This window comes from Hyalella azteca, unplaced genomic scaffold, assembly GCF_000764305.2.
Source record: "Hyalella azteca isolate HAZT.00-mixed unplaced genomic scaffold, Hazt_2.0.2 contig2151, whole genome shotgun sequence".
Lineage (NCBI taxonomy): Eukaryota > Metazoa > Arthropoda > Malacostraca > Amphipoda > Hyalellidae > Hyalella > Hyalella azteca.
In genome coordinates, this window is record NW_025932436.1 from 226,009 (window position 1) to 239,117 (window position 13,109).

At 37.8% G+C, this 13,109-nt stretch overlaps 1 protein-coding gene across 1 annotated transcript in view; it reads right to left on the reverse strand.

Moving 5' to 3' along the window:
• Positions 1-13,109, reverse strand: part of LOC108672449 (mucin-17) — a 115,159-nt gene that overhangs the window by 101,281 nt on the left and 769 nt on the right. The window lies entirely within an intron of this gene.

Sequence of the window (13,109 nt, forward strand, 5' to 3'; positions counted from 1 at the left end):
TATGTGTGTTACTCATCCACAGGCCCTGTGTGGTGTGTGTATAGTATGTGTGTTACTCATCCACAGGCCCTGTGTGGTGTGTGTATAGTATGTGTGTTACTCATCCACAGGCCCTGTGTGGTGTGTGTATAGTATGTGTGTTACTCATCCACAGGCCCTGTGTGGTGTGTGTATAGTTTGTGTGTTACTCATCCACAGGCCCTGTGTGGTGAGTGTATGTTATGTGTATTACTCATCCACAGGCCCTGTGTGGTGCGTGTATGTTATGTGTGTTACTCATCCACAGGCCCTGTGTGGTGAGTGTATGTTATGTGTATTACTCATCCACAGGCCCTGTGTGGTGTGTGTATAGTATGTGTGTTACTCATCTACAGGCCCTGTGTGGTGTGTGCATAGTATGTGTGATTGACTCCTTTAAATTGTATTCCATAATACGACAATGCATTGTTCAATTCATTAACAATGAGCCAACAATTGGATCAATGTTGAATATACGCGTGATATATTATCTAGGAAACTAGAGTTATATGGCTTTATTCATCAAATGTGTGAAGAAAAGGTTTTCAAAAAGTAATTAGGAAATATTTTACACAAGGCTATTAAGTTTAATCTTCCTATATTACTCGTACATTTCTTTGTAAACTATCAATTAGTGTTTAAACAATCCTCGAACATTTATACGGATAAGAAAAAACGGTATTTCATTTAAACTCTGAAATGTAATGGAAAAAATCTAAATTTTCCGCTAACCTGTCTACGAAAAAAAAAAATAGGAAAGACAATCCGCAAAAATAAGGGGTATTTTGATGAATGAATAATTTGAATTAAAGTCTCCTAAAGTGACACGAGTCTCCCAAATAAACTTCAATTAAACACATTTCAACGGTGAGATTCAGCCCTCTGTGATCACAAATATTGAAGTTATCGTCGCTCCTAGCCATTGAAACAATAAGAATTCAATTTAATATCGATTGCTATTAATAAGAAATTGGTGATCAATCAAAAAAGGTTCAGTAGAAATTTGAATAATTTCAACAAGTCTTTGAGTGCCGGACGCTCCGCGACTCATATGGAAAAAATTAATTATTATGCTCTCCTTGACCACACTCACAAACTGGACCAACAAACCAGGCATTGGAAATCCTGCCCTTGCTTTCCCTTCTACATCAACAGCAGCTGAACGCAAAGCATTTTCAGACTCTTCAAAATTAAAGGCCGCAACAAATCTCATTCGGTTCATACGTTTCGATGTAATTGCACATGAAAATTAATTTTAAATGTTTTGGCAGTATTTCAGAATACAATAAATCGCTAACATGAGAATAGTAATCGGTTTTTATGAAGAAAATTTTGCCCCTACATAATGATATCATAATTTTGTTAACGAAAAACAACATTTTGCCTGAATCTTTATTCGCACATGTTGACCTTCACAAAAAATTGCTCCTCTCATGAGAAGTCGCATGTTGCAACATTTTGTCATAAAATAATAAAATAATACAAACTGTGGGCAGGTTTATGTTTATTAATGAAGTTACTCGTAGAGCTCGTAGTATCTTTCCGTGAGACCTGCTCAGCTCATCAATCATGGCGGGGAACATATGCGCTACAGGAAAGTGAAAAGCCTTCAGCCTTCAAAGAAACCTGTTGTTGATATTTCGTATGCGTTTGATAGCTAATTTATCGTTAAAATCTGTCACCGGCAATTCAAGTTTCATAGAATTGTGTCCAGGCATGATTCATAATAATTAGATTTTATTATATTAAACACAGCGTATTCTGATTAAAATCCAGTTTCACTGTCGGAATTATGTCACAATTTGGTGCGCATTTTGACGCGGAATAAACTTGAACTAAAATGTCTTCCCGACTAAGGTTGATTATAATCACTACACTAGCTGCGGTTAGTATTTCAGACCAATGATTATTCGCTTACGAGCAATCGGAATAATTGGCAGTCGGACGCAATAATAGTCAAACCTGGCAAGGTTGCAAAATAATTGTGAGTCAAGTTGATAAGGCAGTAGCGAATTTCTGACGGAAAATCTTCAAACCATCGACATTCTCATTGCAAATTTTAAAATATGCAGCTATTCTTAGCTAAAAATTTGCAAATTTCTACGCTGAATATGGCAATTTTTAAATTAAAAGTTAGTTGAAATTTATATAATTTCGAAAGGATAAAGAGAAACATTGAAATATTTTTCCAAAACATTGAAAGATTTATGTTATTTGTAAGACTCTCAACAGTGACGTTTATTTATAAAAACGTTAAGCAAAAGAATACTGATCTCTTGGCTTACAATCACTCCACGACTTCGGTTTTCCTCAAACAAGAATTATTTATATACCACAAAAATTTTTCCGAAGCCGATCTTGACGACTTCTGGCGAATTACTTGAGTTACCTGAGTTACCTGAGTTACCCGAGTTACCTGAGTTACCCGAGTTACCTGAGTTACATGAGTTACCTGAGTTACCTGATTTACCCGAGTTACCTGAGTTACCTGATTTACCAGAGTTACCAGAGTTACATGAGTTACCTGAGTTACCTGAGTTACCTGAGTTACCTGAGTTACCTGAGTTACCTGAGTTACCTGAGTTACCTGAGTTACCTGAGTTACCTGAGTTACTTGAGTGACCTGAGTTACTTACCTAAGTTACCTGAGTTACCTCAGTCACCCGAGTTACCCGAGTTACCCGAGTTACTCGAGTTACCCGAGTTACCCGAGTTACCCGAGTTACTTGAGTTACCTGAGTTTCCTGAGTTACCTGAGTTACCCGAGTTACCTGAGTTACCTGAGTTACCTGATTTACCCGAGTTACCCGAGTTACCTGATTGAGTCACCTGAGTTACCTGAGTTACCTGAGTTACCTGAGTTACCTTAGTTACCTGAGTTACCTGAGTTACCTGAGTTACCTGAGTTACCCGAGTTACCCGAGTTACTCGAGTTACCCGAGTTACCCGAGTTACCCGAGTTACCCGAGTTACTTGAGTTACCTGAGTTACCTATGTTACCTAAGTTACCTAAGTTACCTGAGTTACCTGGGTTACCTGAGTTACCTGAGTTACCTGAGTTACCTGAGTTACCCGAGTTACCTTAGTTACCCGAGTTACCTGAGTTACCCGAGTTACCTGAGTTACCTCAGAATCGGCAGCTTCAACCGGTCTTTACCCGTCGCGGGTGCCCTTTACTGAGAACTGCAGACCAGGCGTCTTGCCTAACAAAAACCTCATTGACAATTCATCGCAGCCAGACAGTAAAAGTGGACACGCGCAGAAAAAATAAAGCTCAGTATCCAGTCAGCCATCCAATAGTTACTATGCAACATATCGGCCATTGCACTATACTATAAAACGCACTAGTTTTCCGAACTAATTTTCTGAACTAAAAGTCTTAGGCGTTATTCAATGCACTTTTACTTTCATCGGTTTGAACACTGCTTATGCATCCGTCCTTAGCAAGGCTGTTATCATATGTTATTATTATTTATTATTAACTTTGTTAAGTATTACATTTTGTGAATTATTGGATGACGGAAAGGCTCCAGGCGTTCCAGCATTGGACTTTTATTGGCACTCTTTAATTTACTAATATTATTGAAAAAATACTATGGATTTATACGGCGAGAAAACACTGCATTGATTCACAGTACGGATCAATAGTTACTGTACTCATGGTTCTATAATAGATCCTGCAAAATTATTTTACTTTATAACAACCTATTCTTGCACTGAAGAAGTAGGGACGGATACCCGAAATTAGGACGAACTACAAGCAAACGATGCAGGATATAAATGTTTGCAATTGAGTCTTTGTAAAAGTAATTATATGAATCTGAATCTGTGTGACAGAGGTGGTGTGTCTCTGAATCTGTGTGACAGAGGTGGTGTGACTCTGGGTCTGTGTGACAGAGGTGGTGTGGCTCTGAGTCTGTGTGACAGAGGTGGTGTGACTCTGAGTCTGTGTGACAGAGGTGGTGTGACTCTGAGCCTGTGTGACAGAGGTGGTGTGACTCTGACTCTGAGTCTGTGTGACAGAGGTGGTGTGGCTCTGAGTCTGTGTGACAGAGGTGGTGTGACTCTGAGTCTGTGTGACAGAGGTGGTGTGTCTCTGAATCTTTGTGACAGAGGTGGTGTGACTCTTATTCTGTGTGACAGAATTTGTGTAAAGCTGTGACTCATGCTGCGACAGGTCACCCCAAACCGGCTCTGCTGGCAGATAACATTTGCATATCTTCAGATTTTTTACATTTATTGCGTCGGAGACATTTTACTTGAGAATCATTAAAGCGATGAAGCTTCCATCCAGCAAAGAAGAACTTGTCACCATCTTTATTATCGCGGCGGTATTGCAATGGATGAGTCATGCTAGCTGCTTCAAACTTTTATTCATCGTCATTGCTTATTATTACTCTCAATATTTCTGAATAAATAAGTTAATAATAAGAATAAGAGAATTATAGTTGATAGTAATTAAATAATTTTCCCAAATCAATGTTGTGATGTGACTGGTTGCGATGTTTGAGGTGTTTATTTCTTGTCTAATTAAACATCTATAAATAATTTGGTCTTCACTTTTAGCTGAATGATATTCTCTCTCATGGAATGCATTATTTTATAAATGTAATTAAAATTTGCTATAAATAGCTCCTTTTATATTTTGACAGCTGTGGCTACTTCAACGTCCACATTGCTATAGACCAATGCTAAGATTCTCGTTAGTTTCTCTACTTTCACCAGATTATGGAATAATATTAATCAATAATAGTATTAATTATTATATAACTCTCGATTTCAGTTTGATCTTTCAAGATCGCTACCAGAACTCCGCCTTATTTTTGCGATTATTAAACGCATTATTCAAGTCCCATTCAACTAAACAATTACAGACGTAATGTAACTGCAATGCAACACATAATTATACAGTTATGGCCTCCTGCATGTCCAGCTCTCACTGAAACTATTCGCCGGTCAAATGAAAGTGAAATTATCGACCGAACAAAAAAGTGAAGATGCCGGCGCTCTCACTTTCGACGTCCGCTAATTACCTTAAGAAGATAATATCACATCCTTACGCAGGTAATTGTATTCAAATCTTCATAGATATATGTTTGATGATAGCCGGCGGTCATTGCTTCACAACCATGCCATATCATTACTTTAATTCTCACCTTCTTTTTGTTGTTATTTTTCAAGGCTTATGAAACCAATGGTCAGTTTTATACATGAAAATTATTAATCCGACGATAAATTAATAGCTACTGTGCTGTAGATACTGAATAAATGATTCTGAAGTGGTTCATAATGCTGAATTGTTAATGGATAATGATCATTATATATGATTGCTTATAAATGACGTTGCACGAACTAAGTGACACCACATTCATCATTCTTCTGCCATCACTATCATCATAAAACTATAATATTATTCAACCTTATATAAAGCAAAAAAGTTAACAAAATTTAATAAGTTAAATTGATTATTAGAGGAATCACATGCGGTAACATTTCTCGTGACTTCGCAGCAAAGACGCGAGTTAATATAAACGCAGAAAACCTGTTTCATCTTCCACGTCAAGGTCGACGGAACGCTAAGAATTGAGAAAATATTATTCTTTACGTTGCGAAAGTTTTCTTATCTTAGGATTCAGCATCGTATTTAGAATTTTAATAACACTAAAAATATCTGGGGCAGCTTGTCTTGTAATTATTTATAGATTTATGATATCAAGTAATCCAATATATTTATTGTACATTTAAGAATGCTAAACTTATATAATATCAATTTTTACTTTGGTAAATGTTAATGAATGGCATCAGCCATACAATATTTTCCAAACATAATAGTACTTGCATACTTCATACCGTATAAACTTAAATTTTATCTTAAATTGTTAAGGCTTTTTTAAATCAAAAAAGCGCTAAGAATGCATCAAATGTAATTTAAACATTTGTCTCATTTCTCGTATACTCAAAGAAGTAACGGCACGCACCATTCACTTATTTATGATAAAATTTCTTTATTTATATTAAATTTTTCACCTAACAACGCCACAAAAGTTTTGCTTTTATAGGTACAAGGTTTTTTTCATTAATGAATGAATTATTTTCCCTTGAAGTTCTACAAATTTCCATTCTATTTTCATCCACACATAGCAGTGCAATCTTTTAAATGAAGGAATAATTTGCCAATGAAGCTGTACAAATTTCCCGTCAACGTTTTTCCATACCGCGGGGGGGCAATCGTATTTCAGATGACTGTATAATTTTCAGCTGAAATTTTTGTAATTTTCCACCCACGTTCTTCCACACAGCGGAACAATTCCCGCCATGAAGCGCAGTGCAGCGTTCCTGCAGCGTAGAATCTCGTGCCACAATCATGGCGGCAATCAAAGGTCATCTTCTCAAGTAGATGCTCGGCGTAGACATTAACAACCTCATAATTGTATATCGAGTTTGGTAAACTAATGAGACACATAATTTATCGTCTACCATTTTGCAAAAGATGAAATCCATTTCCTGAGTCAAGGTTAACTATAGTGCATGATTAGCATGATATCATGAAAACATTTTCTCCTGAAAACTTTTCCCTCGTACTTCCTTGTACAAACTTCGAAAGATTTAGAAAATCATTCCACGATCTTTCAGAACGCATTTCATGTGATCTCTTTACACACACTTAGGGATTGTTTCATGGTTCAGTACGCACTGCAGAGTTTACGAAATTCTGCTCTGGTTCTAATACATTACTCACGAAGAGTTTCATAGCAGACATTTCCTGCATATTTACCGGCATTGCCAGTTGATTGGCAACGCTGCTATGGCTGTTGTTGCGCTGCCTGATATGTTAGTTGCCGCGCATCACTTGCGATGTACACGCGCTGTCTGTCTTAGGCCTTTCACTTTCTGGACTGCTGGTGCCGGTGCTGCTAGTGGCGGTGATAGTGATGACAATGGTGCTGCTGATAGTGCAGCTCCAATGGCACCGGTTTTTCTAATTTGCTGCCCTATTTCCCTCCCTAATATGTAGTTATATGTTTTTCCCTTTAAGTTTAATATGATCAATATTGTTGAATTTCTAGATTTTAAATCCCAAATGAATGTGTCTAACACTTGCAAGGAGAGTGCGTGACTACTGGAGAGACCAGTGCGTAATTCGTTCTCTTCGTCAGCGCTGAGGATGGCTCCTGCTTAGAATATTTGCTGGTCTAAGCAGGGACTTATCGACTTGCTCGTAATATTTATTAGTCTGAGAACGTGACTATCTTTTGCTTAGATTATATTTTGGTCTAAGCAGGACCTTGGCTGCACCATACTGACATGGTTGCAGGCTGCACCATACTGACATGGTTGCAGGCTGCACCACATGGCTTTGGTTGCAGGCTGCACCACGAAGGTTGATGGCCAGAAGGCGGTGGTGGGAGACTCGCTGGTTGACCTTCCGTCCGGTGCTACGCCTTGACCTGACATCACTGCTGCTGCTGCTGCTGCTGCTGCTGCTGCTGCTGCTGAACTGCTGCTGCTGTTGTTGTTGTTGCTGCTGCTGCTGTGCACTCTTGCACTAGGCTATGCTGTACACTTTGTACAGTTTTATGCTGTACTGTTCTTTGATGTTCTGTGCCCTTACTGTTCCCTATTTTGCTGTGCTTTGCTCTGTTGTGCTGGTAAATTCTGTCATTTTCTCATCGTGCTACGTGGTGCCGACGTGCGCCAGCATCATCGTCATACGTCGTGCTGCCCGAGCAAGGATCTGAGTCGTGCGTCGTGCTGTGAAGAAGCAATGCTGCACTACGTAGCACGCGCGTTTGCATCGTTAACTTGTTAACGTCTTTCATTAGAATCGTTAACTTTTTCACGGCCGTTAAGGGCTAAATACTAGAGTTAATACTATTGCTACGTGCAGTAACGATACCTGTTTTTGCTACTTGAAATTGATTGCGAAGTAACTATAAAAGCCACGGGCCTGCCAACAATAAAGTAGTTACTCCAGTTTCTATCTTGGAAGCCATACTTATAGAAAAATCAGTGGGGCATGTTATTCAAATGGTGACACACTTTTGGCATGTAACACTAATTTGCCCATATACCAGGGGCAAACTGAGTCAGATTGACCCACACTAGGCAAAAAGTGCATCTCTATTTATTCAAAGTCTTGCTCATTTCTCTGGGTGCCGTCTGGCTGCTAATATTGATTTTAGAACAAATTATGTTAATGATACGTAATCGGTATACGACATCTAAAATTAATCTAGAATAACTGTATCTAGAGCCTTATATGTTGATGTTTTTTACATCATATCAACGTGATTCTGAATCCTTTCTCAAATGTGCTTCCGAAAGTTCAAGTGACACTTTTACATTATGATTTACCATCTGCATAGTTTGCAGCTGAATTTTGTACTTACAGGTACATTTTATTTACGTGACCTTACATAAAAATTAACATCTGCATAAATTGCAGCTAGATTTTGTACTCAAAGATACATTTTATTTACGTTACTTAAAAAATAACATCATTTGCTCCATTATTTACAAGACAACGACCTTACAAGGAGGTTACATATGCTCACGCCATAAGCAGAGCTATTCAGAAGTCAAGTAATTGCTGGTCGAGATGAGTTCAGCCGCTGGTGAGTGTAAGACAAACTTAGAAGCTGCGTGAACACTTACGCACATTGAAAAATGCTCGATTTTATCGCATATGTAAATCATTTTTAAATCCCTTGCTGATTCGTATCATTAAGAAAAGGGATTGAAGATCAATTGATTTTAAAGCGAGCCAATTTGTGGAGAAACTTTTTAAAATTTGATGGAAAGACAATCTAATAAATTTCAACTCAAGGGGAGAGTGGATAATCTAACTTGAGGAACTCAAAATGAGTTACTTTTCGTATCCATATCCAAAAATACATGCCTGCAAGATTTTTTTCCTTCCTGTGATCAAGGATTGAGAATCTATCACAGATACATCCGTGATAGACGTATGCAGAATTCTTATTTCTGGTTATCATTTTTGTATTTTGACACGTAAAAATGTGTTTTATTTTGACACATAAAAATGTTTTTTATGCAACTCACGCCATGAGAGGTCAGAGGCAAACGGTCGGCCTGTTAAGACCAGCCTCGAAGACCGCGCAAGGTCTCCGACGCTAGCTGGCCCTGTTGAGCGCTAATTACCCTACACCCGTTAGCGGTTGCCAGCTGCCAGCAGCAAAATTAACTTTCCCGCGGCTAAGAAGTGAGGGGAAAGAGTGAGTGTTTATCAGTAACCTTGTTTCAGGTCTCAACCTGCGTGTTATCTTAAGTGATTCATTTGTTTTGGTACCAAACACGCGTTCGTTGTTGCCACCCACCCACGTGCTAGAGGTGGGTCGGTGAGTGGTGAAGGTAAAAGCAAAATCTTTGTTACCTCAATCATCGTTACTATATATATATACTGCTTTGTAGGGTTAAATAATTATTCATTCTCATTTTTAATACACTTTCTTGTTCATTTCTTTCGCATGTTTGAATAAACTTCCCAAACACACAAGGGGAGGGATTCGGAATTTCTGTGACAAATGTCGCTCAATCCTTTTCACTCAAATAGATTGTTTTGTATTATCCCACCTTTTCAGCTGATGGAAAAATCTTAAACTTTCCGGCATCAATTAACTTTAATAAAATTTCCGGCATTAATAAATCGCAGAAGTGAAACTGTAGTGAAACATGCAGCAGGGCGTGAAACTTTAGTAGTCTTTTGGAGTGATTAATTTCTGATAATTTATAAAACCTGAAATAAATTCAGACTCAGCTGACATTGCTCATGTAACTGCACTGAAAGCCTCGACATTAGCGAAGCATTGCCAAATTGTAGTACCTTCCCGCCATGCTTCATGACCTCAAAAGGAAAGACCCCAACTAAAGCATGGATAACGACGAGGCCTTAGGTAGTGTGCCTCATTAGTGGTTATGTTTCATTCCAGACGAAACTAACCCCGTAGTATGTAAAAAATAGTAGAAAAATAATCGTAAATCATAATATTTCAGTTGAGACAAAGGCAAGACCAGACAAATGAAGTGTTAAAGTCGAAAGTGAGTCGCAAAAAAGTGGCTACGGAGTCGCAGCATTACAGCCGCCGGCGTTACGTCTAAAGTCTAAGCCATCGAATGTCATTGCCGTGTGTGTGGCGCTCCTAGCGTGACGTTTGCTGGAACGGCCTTAGTGGTTATCAGTGATGGTGATGAATGATGGTGATGAGTGAGAGCAATGAGTGATGGTAACGAGCAGTGGTCGTAGTGATTTCAAGAGTGATGATGGTGAGTGATAGCTACAAGTGATGCGATGTCAACGAGCAATAGTGGTAATGCATGCAACTAGTGGTTGTGATGTGTGATAGCAGGATGTCATGGTGGCGAATGATGGTGATGATCATGAGTGATAGCAACGATTGATGGTGGCGAATAATGGCGGTAAGGGATAACAACAAGGGATGGCAACAACGGATGGCAAGAAGGGATGGCAACAAGGGATGGCAACAAAGGATGGCCACAATTAAGGGATAACAACAAGAGATGGCAATAAGGGATGGTGAATTATTACGGTAGCAAATAATTTTACAGCCTAAAAATTGGAACTTGACAACAAAGTTAAACCTTGTGAAGAAAGTAGTTTTTCTTCCAAAAAGTATAAAGTTTATCAGAAACAACATTGCAGGCACACTTGATTCTTAATTTTACTTTCATCCCTGTAGTGGCTGGCGGGGCAATTATAACTTTTCACACTCTTGTCTACGTCGTTATTTTTCACACTTTCCACGCTAAAACTAAGTTGGTGAAGGAAGCATTTTATCGGGCATTGAGAAAATTTTCGCTCACTTATGTTAATTTTCACTCTATTTGATGACCTGACAAGCAACCTACAGCAAACAAGGCCGAGAAAACGAGAAGGTTTCTAAGCAAACGCTTGGTCACGTAAGGCGCAGCTGACAGCGGCCGGCTGAAGAAAACTTCCTAATTGGTTTGCTAAGTGAAAACGGTGATTTACAGAGAGGCTATACGCACGCACTTTCGGCTTCACAGATTCACTTCAAGACTTTATTATCCATTTTTGAACTGTGGTCATAACAGAAGGCGATGAATCATGAAGATTTAGTGATATTATTCATCATTAATTCTTTAATTTTTATGTTATAACTGCTTGTTTTTTTATGTTACGTTATGTTTTTAATGTTGTGTTATGTTTTTTAGCAACATTTTTATTTTATAAACATTTTGTTGCTTGCAGAGGCAAATTTTTACTGTGATTTCGGGATTTTATTTAAAAATGCAAGATTCTACTAGGATTATATTGTCACAACGCTTCCCATTAAGACTCCTCAAGTAAAAAGTTCAATTTATACTAACACGGATTCATTTTTATTTTTATTTGCGTTTTCATCCGCGTCGAACGAATTCAATTTTAATATTTTAGGTAATGAAACCGTTGCTTTCAGATGGTTCCAGAAAAAAGTTATTCACATAAATTTTCTTTCTAGTATAATATATCAGACGCAGTAAGGAGCAGTAACAGAACATTTAATATCCTACACGAATAACGTTGCGTTATCAGAACAGAAAACATGCATTTTTTAACCGTACTCAGGAAACTTCAATGCAGATTAGTGACCGATCCTCAGCTCGGGAAAATCATTTAACTTACGACGGTAAGAACAGACTTCAGGTAGGATTAGCATTAGATCGAATAAATTACGCTATGCTATTCCACCAAATTTGAATGAAATCCAACATAGTGGGCTTCTTAAAACAGGTCGTTTTGTATTTAAATAAAATTCCTATATTTCTCACACGAAAACATTAAAACCGATTGCCAATTTTCTGCTAACTACCGTGAAATTTATTTAGATGGTAATTTATTCTCGGAAAATAACAATCCATACAAATGTCCCCCGATGATCTCTACGCAAATATCATTTCTATTCATGATCCTGCAATGATCAATACTCAACAGACCGTATAACCGCAAGTCGAGCGGTTTGATGTAGCTTGTAACAATGCACCATTGTCGCGGGGGCAGTGAAGTACAGGAATGGCCTTCTTATGATTTGAAATAGTGACCCTGACCAAATAAAAACAAAGTCAGAGTTCAAGGAAAATTTTTTAGAAAAATAATTTATAGGAAAATATTTTTAGAAAAATATTACAAAAGACTTATTATAATATTGTGCATCAATATAGTAATAAACTTTTCTGTGTGAAAAATGTTTTAAACTACTAAAATATTTTTAAACACGATTATGGTAAGGTAGCATTTCCACTGATATGTAGACACTTGAAGGATTCAAGGCAAACAAAACATTTATGGTGCATTCGTGTCTCAATCCACGTAGTAATACGAGCACGAATTTATATTTTCACTAATATTTACTGGTGCTTCACGAACAAAGCAAGTTCAGCAGCCGATTGAGATTTTATGGGCATATTATACGGAAACTGCACATTTTATGGGCATATTATACGGAAACTGCACATTTTATGGGCATATTATACGGAAACTGCACATGGGACTTCCCATGCATAGGTATAAACGATCTCAACAATATCACAAATCTAGTAGTAAATACGTACTACGTTTATACGTATATGTACTATGGAAACTACATTTATGGAAACGTAGGATGTATAAAAATGTCAGAAACTGTAGCTACTCTTCTGTATAGATGTGACCTGCAAATTACAAAGAATGTGGAAGGTAGACAAAGAGAGCACGAGTAACGTCTCAAGATAAGAAACTGATAATTCATTAACTATACAAAGAATTTGATACGTTCAAGTAAGGTCGACTGCCAGTAAAGGTCAGCGCGAGCGAACTGATGACACTTATGGATTAAGCGTTGCATGCCTTCTTAATTAAAGCGAGGTCAGAAATTTAGTGGAACGTAGAAGCTTGCTTTAACCCACAATGATATAGTCGGTACAACAACAGTATTTTCATAAAATTGTTAACACTAACGTTATTAATTTTTTTGGAAAGAGATGATAACAATTTCTTATACGACGCGACGTTCATAAAAGAATAAATTATATACTTTTCTACATAGAAGAATTTTATTAATTGATAGCATAGT